Here is a 23,494-nt window from a genome sequence, read left to right on the forward strand (position 1 = left end):
ACTACGAACATCACGTTTTGTAGTAGGAACAGCATAATTACGAATAGCGTCCAATTTTTCTGGATCAGGGAGAATACCTTCTGTAGCAATAATGTGACCGAGAAATTTCACCTGAGAACGACCAAATTCAGATTTTTCCAAGTTCTCTGTAATACCAACTCTTGCAAAGATACGTAATAATGAATCCAAAATTTTGTTGCGCTCACTCCAAGAACGTTTAGCAATAATAATATCGTCAACATATGAAGTAATATTGTCACGAAGATAAACAGGTAAAATTTCATTTAAGCTACGAATGAATGCTGCTGAAGATACAATAAGTCCAAATGGTAATTTACGAAATCACTTTTAGGTACAATTAGTCATATCAGGTTATTATTTACTTACTCTCTAGATAGATTGATAGTCGAAGAGTTGTTTTGACAGATGCAAAGAATAGTAAAAGAGTAGGCAGCGGTGCAGAAAACTAAAAGAGAAATAGCACCACTACAGCTCGGGGCCCTATGCTCGCTACGGCACATATTCACTTAGAGTAGTGAATCCCCTGAGGACTTTAATAAGTTCAAACAGTAATTTTCGAAATCTCATTTAGGTAAGTAGTCAAATCCGGTTATTGTTTTTACTCACTAGATAGATTGATAGTCGAAGAGTTGGTTTGACAGATGCAAAGAATAGTAAAAGAGTAGGCAGCGGTACAGAAAACTAAAAGAGAAATAGCACCACTACAGCTCGGGGCCCTATGCTCGCTACGGCACATATTCACTTTAGAGTAGTGAATCCCCTGAGGACATTAATAGCTGCACATAATTTCAAGTTTGTGACTTAATGGCAACTTTGGCGGAAGTGCGTACGCAAATTGACCTGGCCATGAACATGGATGTATGTCATTCTTAGAATTGCGAAATATCTTAAATTTCCGGACAGTCAAAAAGTGTTTATAATCAAAGTTTTCGCCTCGTGGCGACAAAGACCTACCGCGTCTGTCCCAGTCCGAATGTCGATTATTGTCAAGTTCACGCGCCTGGCACTCTCTTGTTGCTTCTCGTAAATGAAATAAATTACTTTCTTCACATCCTTCTGCTAAACTAACACTTGTCAATTTATCTGAGATCTCTTCGACTCTTTCCGATGAGTCACTTAATTGTTCTTTCACTTTATTTACGTCTTCTGTAAATGTCGCGACTCGGGTTTCGGTGTTGTCACATTTAGTAGTTAAGTGTTCACACTGTTGCGTTAAGTTATTTATTCTGTCATTTGGTACGGATTCATCGATTCTTTCAATTATTTCTTCCTTGTCTTGTGCACGTTGTAAATTTAACTCTGAAAATTTCTGTACTATCACGCGATCTCTTTCTTCCCGTTCTCTGTCCTGTTCCTCTTGTCTGATTTCTGTTGAAATTAAACTATTATTGTGAGAATTTAAAATCGGTTGTACTTCTTCTCTAATTTCTTTCTTTGATTCATCATTCGTATTTTTGAAACCTGTCCCTCTTCGTGAGCGTAACCATGTTGTCATTGCTTCTATCTGTGATCCCATTGTTTCCATTCGTGTTACCATTGTTCCCATTTGTGATCCCAGATTTAATATTGCACCCATCAACTGCTCCATATTAACTTGTTCTAAATTCTTTTCGCCCCTAACATCTCCCGCAAAACTAACTTCCTTCGTCACAGCTGTAAGGCTATCTGTGTTCGATACTATTTCAGAATCTTCTGTCGTTAATCTCAGATTCTGTAAATTTTCTGATTGAGAAAAATTTTGAACTGTTACCGGACTATTTTCCTTGCTTATTAAATTGTTTTCCACTACATTATTCATGACACTGTTTTCCTCTGTTGGCGAGTTCGCCATGTTAACAATTTCGTTATTCTGACTATTCATCATTTTTGCCTGTTTCATCGACCGCGTAATCATTTACAAAACATAAAAAAATTCGTCACTGTTCGAAAATCACACAATGCCTCCTTATCTCCAACAATACCATTCACATGCAATGTCTCCCTCAAACACGATCAATCGAACAATTGAAATAATTGCACAAAATTGTCAAACGCGTATACAAGGCAATAAAAAAATTAAATTTTGAAAAATACCATTAGAAGACTGCCAATTACCAAATCTACACATACAAAATAGACTACAATTACTAACTACAAATTACTACAACAATACTACAGTCTACAATTTTCACAATCAGAAGAATCCAAGGGACGATCCGAAGCAGCGGTCGCCACGTGCATGGGGGCTTAATTAAATATATGATTGAAAATGATTTTTTAGTATTAGTAGCTGTATGTCCGATTACGCAGTGTCTCGTAATCGGTTGGCCCTGACTAGTATTATTACGCTATCTGACTGCAAAGAACAATGTAAGAAAATTTTCGTAAACACAGTTAATTAATTAAGTCCCCAGCAACTATAAAACCTACAAAATCCAAGCACAAATGTAACTGTTCTGTATGTGGGAGTGTGACTCAACGTCCACATCTGGCACGGTTCTTTTCCAACAAGACAAGAATTTTTTAAATATCCACTATGCTGACGTCACAAAAGAAATTTAGAAAAACTATAATTACGCAAGAAAACAGAATTCACTCTAATACAAGAACACAAGCCAGATGCTTTGTTGACTGAACCTGTAGTGACGCATTATTTCAGACACACAATTAATAAAAGAACATTGTAATTTTTACCTTCATATATATTGACGAAATGCACTCATTACAATAACATCTGCTATCTCTCCCATCAAATAACTGCATAAAACATGGAACAACACTCTCCACTATTACATCTTACTCCGACTTCACGACAAGCAGTGCCCACTAGCACATCTCGGTACGAACTCTTAACACATACTGTCCTCTACGAGCTCTCTACTAGCACTGACCTCTACGATCTCTTCACAAGCACTGACTGCTACGAGCTCTTAACACGCACTGTGGAGGCGGCTTAATAGTACTCTTTGGCGCACTCTCTGGCGCAGTGGCACAGTGTAGCCACCTTTCAATGTCCTTCGACTTAACCTTCATCAGGGAGAAATTGTTGTTTTTTCAGACGATACTAGTGCTATAACAAATTCTATTAGAGATAAAGCAACAAAAGAAATTTATGATGACGCTTCTCAAAGAATTATTAAATGGTTCTTTGAAAATTGTCTCTCCCTTAACTATATTCAGTTCTATAAAACAAGAAGTCATACCAAAAACTGATGTAGCGCGTGAACAGGGTAGAATGCTCCAAATTTCAGGATGTACTTATTGACAAAATATGAACTAGAAAAGCATATTACCGAGGCTGCTCAAAGAATTCAGTTCATCTACTTTTGCTCTTCGTATTAAGTTCGTCTACTTTTGCTCTTCGTATAATTGAAGGTGTTCGAAGCAACATCCTACCACAATTTGCACATTTTCACTCAATAGTGTCTTATATAATAATTTTCTGAGGGAATTCAACATTCAAAAACATTGCACAAAAGTAGTCATCTTGTACGTATCTCTTGAAGGCATTAAACATTTTAACTGCACTTTCACAATGTACGTATGTATATATTCGGTAATGAAATTCGTCATATATAATTCAACGCAATTTGGGAAGGATAAGAGAAAAACAAAAAGTGGTCTGTGTTACCCATTATTAAAACTGTCAATGGCCCAGAAAAGATCCCAAACTAAATCATCAACAAAAATTTTTGATGATTTGGACAATGACATAACAGTCAGTGGGGTAGCAAAGCAAGTTTTAAATCTAAGATAAGTAATTTCTTCTGGACAACTTCTCATAAACGAATTTGCATTTAAAAACGGGAAGCCTGTAAAAAAAAGCTTACTTTTCACTGCAGTTGCATTAACAGGACAAAAAATTTTGTACATTCACTGTACTTGTTTAGTGAAGATGTGCTTTGTCCATGTACAATGTAGTGTTGTCATCGCACTGTTTATGGCAGAAGGAGAGGAAGGGCTTCCATACTGACACGAAAACTGACTCGTCTCGAATAGAAGCACTCGCATTTCTGCCTATTAAATACTACCTCCACACCTTGTATAGGCCAAAATGCAGTAACCAAGCTCCCAGTTTCAAAAGTAAAGTGATAGCACCCGAAATATATTCCTGCTGAAAATGTACATAACTCTTACCAGAAATAAAACGTGAATACTTCGTAGGACACGCGAAAATTAAGCGTTGTTCTTGCACATATAATCAATTTTTGCAGCTGACACATCTTCAGTGCTAATACAAGAAAAACATGAAACTACGATAGACTGCAGAATGCTTGAGCAGTGGGTCTTTTTTTTTTTTTTTACAATAAATAAAGGGTAAGCTTTCTGTGTTTTTATTTTTATTTATTTTTTCTTCGCTAGCAATTTCGTTTCTGACCCATAAATACACGTTTATGTAAAGTTCGTCTTAAAGTTCAGCGATGATACCTGAGCAGTAATATAATCACCATTTATCTGATAACCTCAAAATGCAGCTATCCGATGCTGATAGGAGACTTGAACGCACAGATAAGAAACGAACTTTTAGGATGGACAATAAAAATGGGTGTTTACCTTTATAATATGCATATATATAACTGCATACAAAATAATATGTACGATCGAAAATTAGCGTTTATGGGGAGCAATCGAGGAGAGGAAAATACAAAAAGAGGTGAAATTTCTCTTTAGGACGAAGTCAGCAAGGAAATCGTAATCTGTGCAGCAAGTCAATATCTACACTAGTGCATAAAGAAAAACAATGACAGGGCCTTCTGGAATACAGAAAATGACTAAACGATCGCCTGCCCAAGCACGCCCAATATACTCCGTGTTCTCTTCAGTTGTTTGTTTCTTTCGGTTCCGTATGTTATCTCAGATTGCAACACTGGAAGCTTGTATCGATCATCGCCATACTGGCGCATCACCTGGCGTGGTGGTATGGGGTGCAATTGGTTACACGTCTCGGTCACCTCTTGTTCGCATTGACGGCGCTTTGAACAGTGGACGTCACGTTTCCGATGTGCTACGACCCGTGGTTCTAGCCTTCATTCGATCCCTGCAAAACCCAACATTTAAGTAGGATAATGCACGACTCTGCAGTAAGCACGAAGCTTGCAATGCCTTCTAAATCAATTGTGTAATCGTTTTAACCAAAATCTTACAGCCATAAGTGGGTCCACTGGAGTGACGTCAAAACCTCCGTATAAAACACTCGTTAATTTCGTTTTCAACACACCTCTTGAATCGCCAAACATCTCCTTCTTGTAAACCATAGTTCGAGGTTAGAAAAGAAACTGTTCCTGGAGACCAAACTGGGGATCAAGCAGAATGGAGGCATCTAGTGTACTTTAGCCTTCGCAGTGACGAATGTATGAGCGGGCCACTGTCCTCATGAAAAGGCATTTTCTTGTGCGGTGATCTTAATCGCTTTTGAAATCACCACGAAAACCATCCCTCGGTGTTACACAGCAAGATCTAGTTTTATTTTTTCCGTACTGTTGATCACCGCATATCTTATATTACAACACATCCGCCGTCACTTTTCTCAACTAAATACCTAGGAATTACAATTACACTATGTGATCAAACGTATCCGGACACCTGGCTGAAAATGACTTACAAGTTCGTGGCGCCCTCCATCGGTAATGCTGGAATTCAATATGGGTTGGCCCACCTTTAGCCTTGATGACAACAAAAAAACGGTTCAAATGGCTCTGAGCACTATGGGACTCAACTGCTGTGGTCATAAGTCCCCTAGAACTTAGAACTACTTAAACATAACTAACATAAGGACATCACACACATCCATGCCCGAGGCAGGATTCGAACCTGCGACCGTAGCGGTCGTGTGGTTCCAGACTGAAGCGCCTTTAACCGCGCGGCCACTCCGGCCGGCCCTTGATGACAGCTTCCACTCTTGCAGACATACGTTCAATCAGGTGCTGGAAGGTTTCTTGGGGAATGGCAGCCCCGGTCGGTCGATGAGGCCTGGCACGAAGTCGGCTTTCCAAAACATTCCAAAGGTGTTTTACAGGATTCAGGTCAGAACTCTCTGCACATCACTCATTTACAGGGATGTTATTGTCGTGTAACCACTCCGCCACAGGCCGTGCATTATGAAGAGGCGCTCGATCGTGGTGAAAGATGCAGTCGCCATCCCCGAATTGCTCTTCAACAGAGGGAAGCAAGAAGGTGCTTAAAGCATCAATGTAGACCTGCGCTGTGGTAGTGAAACGCAAAACAACAAGAGTTGCAAGCCCCCTCCATGGAAACACGACCACACCATAACACCAACGCCTCCGAATTTTACTGTTGGCTCTACACACGCTGGCAGATGACGTTCACCGGGCATTCGTCATACCCACATCCTGCCATCCGATCGCCACATTGTGTACCGTGATTCGTCACTCCACGCAACGTTTTTTCAGTGTTCAGTCGTAGGCCGGCCGCGGTGACCAAGCGGTTCCAGTCGCTTCAGTCCGGAACCACGGGATTGCTACGGTCGCAGGTTCGAATACTGCCTCGGGCATGGATGTGTGTGATGTCCTTAGGTTAGTTAGGTTTAAGTAGTTCTAAGTTCTAGGGGACTGATGACCTCAGATATTAAGTCCCATAGTGCTCTGAGCCATTTGTACCATTTTGATGAGTCGTCCAATGTTTACATTCCTTACACAAAGCGAGGCGTCATTTGGCATTTATGGCGTGATGTGTGGCTTATGAGCAGCCGCTTGACCATGAAATCCAAGTTCTCAGCTCCCGCCTAACTGTCGTAGTACTTGCAGTGGATCCTGATTCAGTTTGGAATTCCAGAGTGATGGCCTGGATAGATGTTCCATAAAATTTCGAGCGTGTAGCCGCATAAATTCAGCTTCTTCTTCTAATATTTCGGCTGAATACCGCCCAGCCATCTTCAGAGTGAGCCGAGGTGACTAACGCTCCAGCACGTAGGTTTTCTCTAACGTTCTGTTGCATCTGGGGGTGAGTCTCGCAAATGACTGAAGTGTCCGATTATATAAATTAGTGCCCATCCCTGATACTGGGTTTTGCACAGATAATTTTGCTTGCAAATTTAATTTCTACATCAGTGGATTTGAATTTCTTATTTACTGTGACAAATACACAACCTCCATTTACCACTAGCCTATCCTTTCGATACACGTTTAAATCGTTCCCAGAAACCTCACTGCTGTCGATTTAGGGTTTTAAGCAACTTTCTACATTTGTTAATGAAGTGTAGATATTTAGGAACATTGAAACTTTGGAACTTCGTTTGCAATGCTTCGACACAAGCATTTTCATTCTCTCGCCTGCTGGGGGCGTTTCTTTGGATCTTATAGTGACAAATTCGCCTCCTCTACAGCTCTCGTTGTCTGGACTGGATAGAGAGATGCCTAATCCACAATATCATTGTGTGCACCCCAAGTCAGCACTAGCAATAACAGTGGTAGTAGCTTTATTCATCTGTAGGTGATTCGTCACTCCACGCAACGTTTTTTCAGTGTTCAGTCGTAGGCCGGCCGCGGTGACCAAGCGGTTCCAGTCGCTTCAGTCCGGAACCGCGGGATTGCTACGGTCGCAGGTTCGAATACTGCCTCGGGCATGGATGTGTGTGATGTCCTTAGGTTAGTTAGGTTTAAGTAGTTCTAAGTTCTAGGGGACTGATGACCTCAGATATTAAGTCCCATAGTGCTCTGAGCCATTTGTACCATTTTGATGAGTCGTCCAATGTTTACATTCCTTACACAAAGCGAGGCGTCATTTGGCATTTATGGCGTGATGTGTGGCTTATGAGCAGCCGCTTGACCATGAAATCCAAGTTCTCAGCTCCCGCCTAACTGTCGTAGTACTTGCAGTGGATCCTGATTCAGTTTGGAATTCCAGAGTGATGGCCTGGATAGATGTTCCATAAAATTTCGAGCGTGTAGCCGCATAAATTCAGCTTCTTCTTCTAATATTTCGGCTGAATACCGTCCAGCCATCTTCAGAGTGAGCCGAGGTGACTAACGCTCCAGCACGTAGGTTTTCTCTAACGTTCTGTTGCATCTGGGGGTGAGTCTCGCAAATGACTGAAGTGTCCGATTATATAAATTAGTGCCCATCCCTGATACTGGGTTTTGCACAGATAATTTTGCTTGCAAATTTAATTTCTACATCAGTGGATTTGAATTTCTTATTTACTGTGACAAATACACAACCTCCATTTACCACTAGCCTATCCTTTCGATACACGTTTAAATCGTTCCCAGAAACCTCACTGCTGTCGATTTAGGGTTTTAAGCAACTTTCTACATTTGTTAATGAAGTGTAGATATTTAGGAACATTGAAACTTTGGAACTTCGTTTGCAATGCTTCGACACAAGCATTTTCATTCTCTCGCCTGCTGGGGGCGTTTCTTTGGATCTTATAGTGACAAATTCGCCTCCTCTACAGCTCTCGTTGTCTGGACTGGATAGAGAGATGCCTAATCCACAATATCATTGTGTGCACCCCAAGTCAGCACTAGCAATAGCAGTGGTAGTAGCTTTATTCATCTGTAGGTCTCTTTTTACAGGGATATAGGACATGTCAAAGTATTTACAAGTTGAGATCAGTTTAAAATAAGGTAATTCGTATACACATATATTTTCAGGCTTCTAGTTAGAGACAATAATTTGATTTACTCCTGGTATACAATACTTTTCTTTACATTTAACTTATTAAATAATGTAATGCCACACTGTTCACTCATATCTCACTATCAGTCACTGCACACACTATACACACATTGTTTCGTAACACTTCACTCACTACACACACAAACATGGGCGCGCGCGCGCGCACACACACACACACACACACACACACGCACACACACACACACACAGTGGTGATCTCTGGCCATTTTCTGTACCACAACTTCCCATTTGCTATCCTGAGAAACTGAGTCAGCATCCCTCCATAATGAGTAAGATGTTGAGCTCAGAAAGCGGAAGAGGTGTTAGTATTGTGCTATGCATAGCATGGGGGTAAGTATTTCTAGAAAGGAAAAAATAATAAAAAAACATAAAGTGAAGGTGTTATGTGGAATGTTGGATGTTTTATAATCATTGTTATTATTATTTACTTGTATAACATTTTTTATCAGGCCCCTACTCTATCTAAGTAATCCTTCAATGTATAAAATGTATTGCATAACAGGAATATTTTAGCTGCCTTTTTAAATAAGTGTATTTTTGCAATTTCTTTAATCTCTTTTGGTAATTTATTGTACAGTTTTACTCCTTGGTAGAAAATTCTGTTTTAAGTTTTATGTAAATTTTTTCTTGGTAAATGTAAGTTGATTCTATCTCTTGTTTCATGGTCATGGACAGAGCTGTTTGTGCAGTAATTATCAATGTTATTTTTTATGTGTACAATTGACTGGTAAATATATTCACATGATTCAGTTAAAATCCCCAATGTTTTGAACAGATCTGTACAATGAGCTCGATTAGTATTTTTGGTTATTATTCTTATGGCTCTTTTCTGGAGTTTGAAGATTGTGTTCATATTTTGTGCATTTGTTCCCCAAAAAAGAATGCCATAGCTAAGAACTGAGTGTACATATGAATAATATGTAACTAAAAGACACTGCATGTTACACACTGATGATAGGATTCCAAGGGCATAACATGCTGATGACATTCTGTTTGCAAGCACCTTTGTGTGTTCACACCACTTCAACTGAGAATCAATATTAATTCCTAGAAATTTTGCATTTGGTACACAGTCTATAGAGGTGCCATCTTCATTTAATTTAACATTGCCGTTTTTCCTCCGTAATGTTGTTACTTTATTTTTCTATGAAAGCGGTACTGATAGCCAATAAAAGCGGGTTAAAAGCTGTGAGCTGTCTGGGGAAGTTAACCTTGCATTACTGCGCAACTGTTTCACCAGGTATCCAGTCTAGCTTACCAAATTCCCAACCAGACTAACATTAATTATAATCTTTTAATAGTCATACGACAACCGGTGATATATATATATATATATATATATATATATATATATATATATATATATATATATATATATATATATATATAAAAGAGAATTTAAATAAAAAGAAATAAATCAGTTTATATTTGGAAATTTATTTTAACATTGATCATTGAAATTTCAGCATATTAAACTCGAGTCGTAACTAAGCTGGTGCCTTATTTAGGATTGTGAAAATGTGAGATTGTAATCTTATGGAACACATCAAATATGGAGCCAAGATTGGGAGACTGCATACAACACTGCATTCATAAAACAACACACAAAGAACGTTGAAACATATGCAAGAGGAAATTAACCACAACCAACCGATTCAATTTTCACCCAAAGAAATTACGTTCATAGCACAATCCTGTCCGTCATGTAATTACCACACACTGGTATACTAAATTCATACTAACTCTCTGTGAAATCTTCCCAAAATGAATAGCTGAGGGCTACTTTGATGATTACACCACATGCTTCACGTGGTCAACTTGGTTTACACAAAGAGTATAACTCCACAATAATTTTGATAATTAAAATAAATTAGATCGAAAAGCAATTTACAAAAGAAAAATCTGGAACTGGTTACTAACGTCTTACTATTAACCTGATGGGTCAAACAATTATATAAGCACGTGGTAGTGGTCTCACAAAGTACACCCCACGTGGGTTGAACATAAAGAAAAGTTGCTATATTGAAAAATATTGTCAAGACGAGACGTTATAATCTCACGCACATTCGCATTTAAGATTGATGATCTTAGTTAGAGTTACTGATCAACACGTGGTTCCACTTTACTCACAAAGTAGTGACAAAGCAACTACCGGAATATATTCTGAACTTCACACGAGAATTACACTGCGCTGCAATTTAAGATAACATTAGATATTCTAGAGCTAAACCTGAAATAAAGGTGATTAATTTTCAGTTAGGCTGAACTTAAGAAATCCATTGTCCTACGGACTTAGCAGACACGCGCTTAGCCGGAGATCTTACCACTTCAGACGCTCGCCACGGACAGACTGACCTGGTCCCTTTCTGAGGGTGGCTCACAAATACAAACGGAAGTGGCCAGAGGGTCAACTTCGTATACCAACATGACAGGAGACGGACAGGACCATACTAAGGATAGAAACCTCTCTGCTTTTAGAAAGCGTAGCTACCTGTTCCGACGTTGGTCCTACTGTTCTCTAGCAGACAGGCTTGTCTGCTACCCTCAAGCTTGCAACTAGAAATACATTTGCTCATTCATCCTCTCACACAGAAGGGAAGGGGGATGACAGTATCTTATCATATACAGTATATAAAAGAAAGCGGATGTAGGTTCCGTATGAGACTGTGTGACATGAATTACATATAAACTGTGTTTTAAAGTGTAGTAGTGTGACAGATCGTTCTTGTTTATGTGTAAAAGTAACACGTTCCACTACTCAGTCTCCTCCCAGATAGTCAGAAACGCCACAGTAAATTTAGAAGAGGAATTTATGCCGTAAATGACAACAGATTTAAGAAATCAAACATGAAAGGAATCCAACAGAGACCTTTCACCTCTTAAAACTGAAATTCAAGGCATTAGTTTTCTTTATGTTCAATGTCACTTTATTGCTTATTGACCAATCATAAACTTCCTTGATAGTTTCATTTGCTTTCTCGGCAAGGAGTTCTCTTGTTTTCTGCTGTCATCAGCGAAGATAATTTTTTCACCATGAGTAACACTACTGGGAAAGTCATTGATGTATATCAGAAAGAGTATTGCTCGTAATATGCTGCCTTGCGGAACCCCTGTATTAATGAATTTTGATACTGATGTTTTACTAAATGTTTGAATCTATTTCAAGTATGTGTTACCTTTACTCTTTGTACGCTGTCTGTTAGATATGATCGAAACCAGTGATTAGCTACCCCTCTTATTCCTAATGCTTCTAAATACTTTAATAGAATCTTATGGTCGACTGTATCAAACGTCTTAGGAAGATCCAAAAATATGCGTGTGGCACACTCATCTTTATCAAGAGCATCAAGTACAACTTTCGTGAATTCTTCTATGTCTGACTCCGTTGTGATTGTATTTATGCAGGCAATTCATTAATCTGTCTTTCATAATTGCTTCTATAAAGGAAGGATAATTATGGTTTAAGGTTTTGCCGACATCGAGGTCTTTACAGACGGACAACAAGCTCGGATTGTTTCAAGAATGGCGAAGTTAGGTTAAGTTAGATTAATTAGTGTGTAATCCTAGGGACCGATGACCTCAGCAGTTTAGTCCTATAGTCCTTACCACAAATTTCCAATTTTAAAGCTGGTGGAGGCTCTGTATTGGTGTGAGTCGTGTGCAGTTAGAGTGATATGGGACCCCTTACACGTCTAGATACCATTCTGACAGGTGACACGTACGTAAGCATCGTGTCTGATCACCTGTATCCATGAATGTCCACTGTGCATTCCGACGGACTTGGGCAATTCCAGCGGGGCCATGTGACACCCCAAAAGTCTAGAATTGCTACAGAGTGACTCCAGGAACACTCTTCTGAGTTTAAACACTTCCACTCACTACCAAACGGCCTTGCAACGGGCTGTTCAGAAGAGATCTCCACCGCCGCGTACTCTTACGAACTTATGGAAAACCCTGCAAGATGCCTCCAGCACTACTTCAGACATCAGTCGAGTCCATGCCACGTCGTGTTGCGGCACTTCTGCGGGCTCGAGAGGACCTGACATAATATTAGGCAGGTGTACACGTTTCTTTAGCTCTTCAGTGTAATAGTCTCATATATCTTAAGCCTGCAAGATAAATACAAGAGATCTGTTTCCAAAATATATTCAGTCAAAATACACACATCTCTAAAAGTGGTCGTATTTTATGCCGTTGTGACAGAAGCTAAAGATATAACGGAAAAGCCATTCAGTGCGAGTTACAGGGACAAATTTCTCGTGTCTCCCGTAGTAAGTCAAACGTTCGTAAAATTATCGGCGTTGAACTACTAGTGTATTTGTCTTTTCTTTCATTTTTAAATACATTTGTGTGTAAAATTTATCTTTTATGTAGATTAATACGTAATTTACTGACTTGTTGACTTCCGTATTTGTTTCACTCTCGTCTGTTGGTGGCTGCCTTGATCTCTCGGAAGTTCTCTTTCTCAAATAAATGATGACTGAGTCCATGCATGTACCTTGCTGTGCTTTTCAACTGCTGCCTAATCAAAAATTATTTACCTTTTCCGATTATCTTTTTCGACTGTAAAGATATTCAAAGTAGTGAGTGTGCTACACCGTCAATTGTAAAGCAAAGCTATTAATATTTGTGGATAAATCGCTAAAATTCCTTTACTGATTGCTAGTTTCAGCTAACTGACAATCCATCTTCAGATCAACAAGAATTATTTCTTAATTCACTACGTATCAGCCACCAGGCATTACGCATTGTCATAGTCTGTCGAGCTGAATCGCTCTTGTAGTTATGTACGCACTAAATAGGTCGTCAAGCTTATGTAATTTATCTTCGCCTGTGTGCCACCTTTTCTGTCGGCGAATTCCTTGTCGATTCCCGCCCACACCAATACATCCATTTAACGGCGAAAGTTTATGGATTTCGCAATTTACGAGAGCTTCAGGAAAAAATGATAATGCAGACCGACAATTAACATGTATAAAGCTGAGTATTTAGTAATATAACGAAATGTAGAAGACGTAGACACTGAATTGACAAAAATCAAAGGATGGGAAGCTCTTAGATTCTTCGGAGCACTGATGTCATCCAAGCCGAGTGTACATACGTGATAAAATAGTCTAAAGAAAAAAAAAAACAAGAAGACAGCTCAACTTTTTTCTCTGAAACAGCAATGTAACAAAAAGTACGAAGTGAGTCACCTATGAATTCATTGTTATAAATATCGCTACGTATGACGCTTACACATATGAGCTGAATAAGAGGCAGAGAGAGAGAAAAAGAGAGAGAGACAGAGAGAAAGAGGGGGGGGGGAGGCTACTGGCACTGGAAACAGACTTTTGGAAACGAAGTTGTGGCGTTTTGAGGACGGACCATGTGAGGAATAATACAGTAAGACAGATTACGGAAGCCAGAAAGACGGTAATGCAATAGAAAGAAAACAGCTCAAGGAGCTCGGCCATTTGGAAAGAACGGCTGATGTAAGGTAGTCAAAACGGAATTGGAAATGGACTCGACATCAGAGAAAGAGGACAAGGCGCCCACCAGCAACAATGAAGGAAGGTGTCCGTGGGTTACCGATGGGCTGAGGTCTCCGTGAAGGAGACTGGCTGAGTAGGGAAAAAAGGAAAAGGTCAACAATGGAAAGCGAGAATGGGCAGCAGCCGCAAATAATAATCGCAAAAATGATGATATTCCAACAATGGTCATTGGGCACTAAATACCTCGGGCCTAAGGCATTCACCTTTGACACTGGAGGCCATTTCCGTATTACTGCTACGTTGTACCCAATTTGATTCAAAATTTTTAGTTAGATCTCGTTCTAAAGATATGAGAACTAAATAATTCAGATCAAAATACACTACTGGCCATTAAAATTGCTACGCTAAGAAGAAATGCAGATGATAAACGGATATTCATTGGACAAATATATTATACTAGAACAGACATGTGATTACATTTTCACGCAGTTTGGGTGCATAGATCCTGAGAAATCAGTACCCAGAACAACCACCTCTGGCCGTAATAATGGCCTTGATACGCCTGGGCATTGAGTCAAACAGAGTTTGGATGGCGTGTACAGGTACAGCTGCCCATGCAGCTTCAACACGATACCACACTTCATCAAGAGTAGTGACTTGCGTATTGTGACGAGCCAGTTGCCCGGCCACCATTGACCAGACATTTGCAATTGGTGAGAGATCTGGGGAATGTGCTGGCCAGGGCAGCAGTCGAACATTTTCTGTATCCAGAAAGGCCCGTACAGGACCTGCAACATGCGGTCGTGCATTATCATGCTGAAATGTAGGGTTTCGCAGGGATCGAATGAATGGTAGAACCACTGTAACGTTGTTGCATTAATTTGATCTGAAAGCGGTGCTGACAGACAATAAAAGCGGGTTAAAAGCTGTGAGCTCTCTGGGGAAGTTAACCTTGCATTACTGCGCAACTGTTTATCAGGTATCCAGTCTAGCTTACCAAATTCCCAACCAGACTAACATTAATTATAATCTTTTAATAGTCATACGACAACCAGTGATATGTATATATAAAAGAGAATTTAAATAAAAAGAAATAAATCAGTTTATATTTGGAAATTTATTTTAACATTTATCATTGAAATTTCAGCATATTAAACTTGATTCATAACTAAACTGGTGCCTTATTTAGGATTGTGAAAATGTGAGATTGTAATCTTATGGAACACATCAAACAAGGAGCCAAAATTGGGAGACTGCATACAACACTGCATTCATTAAATAACACACGAAGAACGTTGAAACATATGCAAGAGGAAATTAACCACAACCAACCGATTCAATTTTCACCCAAAGAAGTTACGTTCGTAGCACAATCCTGTCCGTCATATAATTACCACACACTGGTATACTAAATTCATACTAACTCTCTGTGAAATCTTCCTGAAAAGAATAGCTGAGGGCTACTTTGATGATTACACCACATGCTTCACGTGGTCAACTTGGTTTACACAAAGAGTGTAACTCCACAATAATTCTGATAATTAAAATAAATTAGATCGAAAAGCAATTTACAAAAGAAAAACCTCGAACTGGTTATTATCGTCTTACTATTAACCTGATGGGTCAAACAATTGTATAAGCACGTGGTAGTGGTCTCACAAAGTACACCCCACGTGGGTTGAACATAAAGAAAAGTTGCTATGTTGAAAAATATTGTCAAGACGAGACATTATAATCTCACGCACATTCGCATTTAAGATTGATGATCTTAGTTAGAGTTATTGATCAACACGTGGTTCCACTTTACTCACAAAGTAGTGACAAAGCAACTACTGGAATATTCTGAACTGTACACTCGAATCGCACTGCGTTGCAATTTAAGATAACATTAGATAGTTTATAGCTAAACCTGAAATAAAGGTGATTAAATTTTCAGTTAGGCTGAACTTAAGAAATCCATTGTCCTACGGACTTAGCAGACACACGCTTAGCCGGAGATCTTACCACTTCAGACGCTCGCCGCGGACTGACTGACCTGCTGGGCTCCTACCGAGCGTGCTTCACAAATACGAACGGAAGTGACCAGAGAGGCAGCTCCCTATACCAACATGACAAGGGACGGACAGGAACATACTAAGAATAGAAACCTCTCAGCTTTTAGAAAGCGTAGCTACCTGTTCCGACGTTGGTCCTACTGTTCTCTAGCAGACAGGCTTGTCTGCTACCATCAAGCATGCAACTAGAAATACATTTGCTCATTCATCCTCTCACACAGAAGGGAAGGGGGATGACAGTATCTTATCATATACAGTATATAAAAGAAAGCGGATCTAGGTTCCGTATGAGACTGTGTGACATGAATTACATATAAACTGTGTTTTAAAGTGTAGTAGTGTGACAGATCGTTCTTGTTTATGTGTAAAAGTAACACGTTTCACTGCTTAGTCTCCTCCCAGATAGTCAGAAACACCACAGTAAATTTAGAAGAGGAATTTATGCCGTAAATGGACAACAGAGTTAAGAAATTAACATGAAAGGAATCCAACAGAGACCTTTCGCTACGAGTCATAACATCTGAAATGTACCGTCCACTGTTCAAAGTGTCGTCAATACGAACAAGAGGTAACCGAGGCGTGTAACCAATGGCACCCCATACCATCACGTCGGGTGATACGTCACTATGGCGATGATGAATACACTCTTTCAATGTGCGTTCACCGCTATGTCGCCAAACACGGATGCGACCATCATGATGCTGTAAACAGAACCTGGATTCATCCGAAAAAATGACGTTTTGCCATTCGTGCACCCAGGTTCGTCGTTGAGTACACCATCGCAGGTGCACCTGCCTGTGATGCAGCGTCAAGAGTAACCGCAGCCACGGTCTCCGAGCTGATAGTCTATGCTGCTGCAAACGTCGTCGAATTGTTCGTGCAGATGGTTGTTGTCTTGCAAACGTCCCCATTGTTGACTCAGGGATCGAGACGTGGCTGCACGATCCTTTATAGCCATGCGGATAAGATGCCTGAAATCTCGACTGCTGGTGATACGACGCCGTTGGGATCCAGCACGGCGTTCCGTATTACCCTCCTGAACCCACCGATTCCATATTCTGCTAACAGTCATTGGATCTCGACCAACGCGAGCAGCAATGTCGCGATACGATAAACCGCACTCGCGATAGGCTACAATCCGACCTTTATCACAGTCGGAAACGTGATGGTACGCATTTCTCCTCCTTACACGAGGCATCACAACAACGTTTCACCAGGCAACGCCGGTCAACTGCTGTTTGTGTATAAGAAATCGGTTGGAAACTTTCGTCATGTTAGCACGTTGTAGGTGTCGCCACCGGCGCCAACCTTGTATGAATGCTCTGAAAAGCTAATCATTTGCATATCACAGCATCTTCTTCCTGTCGGTTAAATTTCGCGTCTGTAGCACGTAATCTTCGTGGTGCAGCAATTTTAATGGTCGGTAGTGTATTTCGCGTTGACGAGTTCCTACTGTTTACCTGTTGTCATGTGTGAACAAAGAGAGTGCTGGTGTTAAACGTTTTTCATGTATACGAGGGGCTTTCAGTACGTAATGCAACTTTCTTTTCTCAGCGAATTTCGGTTGAAAAAATACGGAATTTGCTGGGGAACATGTGGAATATTCCCACTGCAGCCCCTATAGTTTCATAATTTCCTGCCGGTGGTGGTGCTGTACGTAGCCTTCAAAATGAAGTCTTTAACGGAAGTGCGTTTCAATCTGAGAGCTGTCACTGAGTTTCTTTTGACGGAAAATCAGAGCATTGCAGATATTCAAAGGCACATGCAGAATGTCTACGGAGACCTGGCAGTGAACAAAAGTATGGTGAGTCGTTGGGCGAGGTGTCTGTCATCATCGCTACAAAGTTGCCCAAACCTGTCCTATCTCCCGGGTGCCGGCCGGCCACACACAGCTGTTCTACTCCTGCAATGTTGAAATGTGCGGACATTCTCATTCGAGGTGGATGACGGATCACAATCAGAAACTGGACGTCTCTGCTGGTACTGCTGACACTCGTCAACCAGTTGGGGTACTCAAAGGTGTGTGTTGCGGGCTTTCAAATAAAAATGAAAATGATGTTGATTGTAGCCCTCAACTAAGTACCCTCCGACTCAGAGTTGCAATATTAGAAGTTTTGGCTGGTTTCGTTGTCTAGGGGCTGGAATACGTAGTTGCCACACTACAGTCCAAATACTGCTGAGTCTACAGTGTACGATAAGAATCCACACATGAATCGAATGGTCGAAGGTTTCTATCACTCGGCGTTTGCGAATTATGAATGTAACATAAATTTATAAATGAAAGATTGCAATTAAATAAAATCTATCTTAACGACTTTAAATGATGAGTATGATAGTAGAAGTACTTTTGAGAATGTGGTATATTTCTGCAACACTTATTGGTGTCGATGGTCCAGCAATTAAATAAAATATAAGTTGAATAACAGGGAGACAATAGATTCCTACTTCACGTAATTAGTTATGAACAACAACATAGCTCGCGAGACATTCACTTCTGAACGCATACTACGTCTTCACTGCAGAAACCACGGAAATCACACAAGAGCACTCTGAAATATTTCTATCCTGCGTAACCACGCGCAAGCTGCTCCACTGCCCAAGTCTTTCTGTCAACTGTCCATCTGTCGCGCCGTCACATCCAGCACCTCCCGTGTCCTGTGCTGCACTGTCCAGGACTCCCATGTGTCCCCTACGGAAACGATGCTCCTTCCCAACCTCCATATCTCTCTTAGTAACGAGCGCTGTGATGGGCTAGAGCGCTCCCTCCATGTCTCCAAGCCAACGTACACTCACAAACACATTGAAACACATACGAAATACTGGATCTACATTTAAATAACTTGAAATTAAATAAATATTCCTACGGCTGGTCCATAAACATGTTCTAACATACATTATTAAATACGTAAACAAATTAAATAAACATATACCAAAAGAATAGGAAGCAAAAGTAGGCCAGTAGCCTAATGTCTCTGTGCTTTCTGAAACACAGTAAATATTTGACCAATTTCTTCATGAACAGTATATATCGGATATAAACAAAGACATAGACGAATAAATATATTTATAAGCATGCTGCTACCGTTTTTTCGTGTAACTGTGCAGTACTTGTGGCCTGACGCGATCGATAGCAATCGGCCACTTTGACCTCCAATAACTCATGTACGAGGGTGAGTCAAATGAAAACCTCAAATATTTTTTTAAATATTATTTATTGTGCAGAAGTAGTACAAAGCTGTATCACTTTTCAATGTAATCTCCCCCACGCTCAATGCAAGTCCTCCAGCGCTTACAAAGTGCATAAATTCCTGTAGAAAAAAATACCTTTGGTAGTCCGCGCAACCACTCATGCAGCGTGTGGCGTACCTCTTCATCAGAACGGAACTTTTTTCCTCCCATTGCGTCTCTAAGTGGTCCAAATATACTGAAATCACTTGGGGCAAAGTCTGCTGAGTATGTTGGACGAAGAAGACACTCAAAATGCAGGTCTGTGATTGTTGCAACTGTTGTACGGGCAGTGTGGGGCCTTGCATTGTTATGTTGCAAAAGGACACCTGCTGACAGCAATCCACGTCACTTTGATTTGATTGCAGGCCGCAGATGATTTTTTAGGAAAAAAATTTTGAAATGTGTGTCAAATCTTATGGGACTAAACTGCTAATGTCATCAGTCCCTAAGCTTACACACTACTTAACCTAAATTAGCCTAAGGACAAACACACACACCCATGCCCGAGGGAGGACTCGAACCTCCGCCGGGACCAGCCGCACAGTCTATGACCGCAGCGCCTTAGACCGCTCGGATTTTTTAGGAGATCTGTGTATGATGCACTGGTGACAGTGGTCCCACTAGGCATGTAATGCTCCAAAATGACGCCTTTTTCGTCCCATAAGAGTGTCAGAATAACCTTCCCTGCTGATGGTTCTGGTTTTGGCGATGAGGAATGGCGCCATTCCTTGCTCGCTCTCTTCGTTTCCGGTTGGTGGAAGTGAACCCAGGTTTCGTCCCTAGTAACGATTCGTGCAAGGGAACCATCGCCTTCTCGTTCAAAGCACCGAAGTTCTTCACAAGCACCAACACGTCGTTCTCTCATTTCAGGAGTCAGCTGCCGTGGCACCCATCTTGCAGACACTTTGTGAAAGTGTAGCACATCATGCACAATGTGATGTGCTGACCCTTGACTTATCTGTAAACATGCTGCAATGTCATTCTATGTCACTCGGCGGTTTTCCTTCACTATGGCTTCAACTGCTGCAATGTTCTGTGGAGTCACAACTCGTTGTGCCTGACCTGGACGAGGAGCATCTTCCACTGAAGTCACACCATTTGCGAAGTTCCTACTCCATTCGTAGACTTGCTGCTGTGACAAACATGCATCACTGTACTGAACCCTCATTCGTCGATGAATTTCAATGGGTTCCACACCTTCACTACACAATAACCGAATAACAGAACGCTATTCTTCCCTGGTGCAAGTCGCAAGTGGCGCGGCTGCGACGGTATGTGTGCATCTGCACCATGCTGGCACCTACAGGCCATTCTGCACGCTGTTTGTAGCATGCTTACCAACTCACAGGATAACGGTGCGAAATTTCGATTTGTTGTTACAAATTTAAGGTTTTCATTTGACTCACCCTCGTAATATTCAAGCTAAATGCCTGTAATTTATATCAATTTACGTTTCTAAAGACACGTCGATCGAGAAAATCGGATGAAGCGTTTAGATTTTGGAAATTCATTGCTTGGTGTTACTTGTATAATTTGCAGTCAGGTACTAAACTTTAAACTAATAAAGATATTGAAAATCATATTACGCCATCAGAGTCATCGTGCAAATAATAGTAATGTACACGTGTCTTTTTGAGGTATCAGGATTCCTCTGGCTACTATTAATTTCTATACGAACTGCGAAATGTCTGCCATGATGGTTTTACAAAGTCTGGCATCTTTGCACTCCCAGCGTGTCTCCTTCATCGACACAAGGTCACCATGGAACTCCCAGCCACGCGGCTGGACCATTCACTGGGGCTACCCCTCTTGTCTGGCTAATGTTCGGCACCACGTGTGCCGGGCCAACACCGACTCAAAGGAAGGCCTCGGCGCTTGCTCGTGACGTCACGTCAGCTAGGCACGGCCAACGCCACGTCTGTTGCAGGCATACTCATAATGGTGGTGTCTCCCTCTCTGACACAGGAAAATGTGAAACTATTGGCGATAGTTGACCAACACACATTGTTCTGAGAGATTTCTGCAATCAATTAATTGTTTAATTCATTACACTTCTAAATAAATAGTTAACTCCTGAACTTAAATTTCCACCTGTTTTAAGGACTGACATACAAAAACAACTTCATGGTCCAGCAGCAACAGAGTTCGTGCTTATTTACCTTATTTGTAAATCTGAGGAAGTTACGTTTGTACTGGGTTGCTTTTACAAGAAACTGAACATATTCGTGCTCTTCTTTAGGTATCTTGGTTGACTATGGGGTGAGGAGCACTGAATGTTAATGAAATATCTTGCGATTGTACACGTTTGGGGATGGGGTGGGGGACAGAAGAAAAGGCAAAAGAGATAATTGTTTTATCAAATAAAATTTTTTTATCTTACAAAGTTTCTCCTTTCAGTTGCAAGAGGGGAATATTTACCTTTTCTAACGTGCATGTTTAAAAAGGTTAAGCTCAGCAGCATTTTCGATGTATGAAGCTATTTTGTTACCCGTTTAGAATTCCTTTCGTTGAAAACGACTGGAAGCTAAGGACTGGCACCAGTTGGACATTTACACATGTAAATTAGTTCACATTTCCAGTGACGATGTCAAACGAAAATAAATAAATAAAAGAAACGAGTTCATTGTAAGGGGGTTGGGGTAAGTTTCAATAACAAAATGGATCAAGTAAATATAGTCACTTAAATGTAAAATTTCCGAAGATTGCAATGGGGCAAAGCATCTTCTCATATTGATCTACGTTTGTTTGGACAGGATTCAGTAATATAGAACTATGATCTTCACTGGTAGCTTTACGATAGTGAGAAAAACTTTCATCTAAATAAAAACTGCAGAATCCAAAACAATACCAAACATTTTGTTCAAAAATAAGAGATTTATAGTGATAAGCACGCCCAGGCGTTTCTGCCTGCAACAGACCTGGCTTTCGCCGTGCCTAGCTGACGTGACGTCACCAACAAGCGCCGAGACCTTCCTTTGAGTCGGTGTTGGCCGGGTCCACGCGGCAACGTCCCCTCCGAACTTAGAATATTTTCAGGGCGTCACAGTTCGCACATTACCTCACAGTGTGCGCTGGGTTCATCATCGCCTAACGCAAAACCACAAAGTGCAATGGAGGACCATCTGTGCTTGCTCGTTACAAGGCTGATCTTGACAATTTTTTGTCGAACATCGACGCAGGCGATAAAACATGAATTCATCACTTGGCATCGGAAAACAAAACGGCGATCTATAAAGTGGCGCCATACCACCTCTCCTCTGAAGAAAAACTTCAGAGCCGCATCTTCAGTCGGTAAGGTCATGGCTACGATCTTCTGGGTCTCTAAAGGGGTCATTCTCTTTGATGTCGCTCCTCTTGGTGCAACGATCAATACGTAGGTGTATTGTGCTACACTCAGGAAATCGAAGAAACGACTTCAGCATGTTCGTAGGCGCAAAAATGCAAACGAACTTTGCCTTCTCCATGACAACGCAAGGCCTTACAATTCTGCACACCCAAGTTTCATTGTACTTTCCTATCCAGTCTACAGGCCGGATCTTCCAATTTCCGGCTTCTATATATTTGTCCCAATGAACGATGCACTCCGCAAGAAGCAGTACATGGATGATGGGGAGGTTTTATCCAGTCTACAGGCCGGATCTTCCAATTTCCGGCTTCTATATGTTTGTCCCAATGAACGATGCACTCCGCAAGAAGCAGTACATGGATGATGGGGAGGTTTTATCCAGTCTACAGGCCGGATCTTCCAATTTCCGGCTTCTATATGTTTGTCCCAATGAACGATGCACTCCGCAAGAAGCAGTACATGGATGATGGGGAGGTTTTATCCAGTCTACAGGCCGGATCTTCCAATTTCCGGCTTCTATATGTTTGTCCCAATGAACGATGCACTCCGCAAGAAGCAGTACATGGATGATGGGGAGGTTTTATCCAGTCTACAGGCCGGATCTTCCAATTTCCGGCTTCTATATGTTTGTCCCAATGAACGATGCACTCCGCAAGAAGCAGTACATGGATGATGGGGAGGTTTTATCCAGTCTACAGGCCGGATCTTCCAATTTCCGGCTTCTATATGTTTGT

Source organism: Schistocerca piceifrons, chromosome 2, assembly GCF_021461385.2.
Source record: "Schistocerca piceifrons isolate TAMUIC-IGC-003096 chromosome 2, iqSchPice1.1, whole genome shotgun sequence".
NCBI classification, from domain to species: domain Eukaryota; kingdom Metazoa; phylum Arthropoda; class Insecta; order Orthoptera; family Acrididae; genus Schistocerca; species Schistocerca piceifrons.